This window comes from Aplysia californica, unplaced genomic scaffold (assembly GCF_000002075.1).
Source record: "Aplysia californica isolate F4 #8 unplaced genomic scaffold, AplCal3.0 scaffold00359, whole genome shotgun sequence".
NCBI lineage: Eukaryota > Metazoa > Mollusca > Gastropoda > Aplysiida > Aplysiidae > Aplysia > Aplysia californica.
Genome location: NW_004797629.1, coordinates 647,802 through 648,709, shown reverse-complemented (window position 1 = coordinate 648,709; position 908 = coordinate 647,802).

Below are 908 nucleotides of genomic sequence, written 5' to 3'. Positions count from 1 at the left end.
TTCTTCTTCTTCTTCTTCTTCTTCTTCTTCTTCTTCTTCTTCTTCTTCTTCTTTCGAGTAAATGTATTTGAACGATGATTTTCGGCACAAAAGGCCTCCCTCGACTGTTTTTGGTTAACAGACACAGTTTACATCACTTTAGAGCCTTGCTTCGACACTTGCTATAACTTTAAGGCACAACCAGGACTGAGAGGGGCAAAACGTCCAAGCAGAAAGAGGGAGATACACGAATAACAGTGACTACAAAATTTGAGTGTATCCAACTAGTACGCTGTCTGTATTTACTTTTGAGCTTGTGTTTGTGTGTATGTGAGTGAATACGTGTGTACGCATGTGTGTTTATATGTGTGTAGGTGTGGGCTTGTGTGCTTGAGTGAACATGTGTGCTTATATATGTGTGTGTGTGTGTGTGTGTGTACGTGTGTGTGTGTGTGTGTGTGTGTGTGTGTGTGAGTGTGTGTCTGTGGGTGTGTTTGTGTGTGACTATGTGCGTATACCTGTGCGTGTGTGCATTTGTGTGTGTATGTGTGTGCGCGTGTGTATGTGTGTGTGAGTATGTGCGTATACCTGTGTGTGTGCCCGTGTAAATCTGCAAGTGTGTATGTATGTGTGTGTGTTTGTGTTTGCTTGTCGTGTATGTGCGTGCGACAACAGAACTCACCGACCTAACTCCGTCAGACAAGAATCGAACCCCGGTCTCCTCCGTCTCCCCGGAGATACAGAACTTGACCTGGGACTTGGTGCCGGCGTTCCTCCGGAGTCCTGTGTGCACGGTGAGCAGGTAGTAGTAGTCGTCGGACGCGTAGTTGTCAGACAGGGGGAACACACCCCACTACATGGGAACAGATGGAATCATTTATCAGTCAACTTATCAAAAGAGTGCACATTATCATGATGTTATACATATA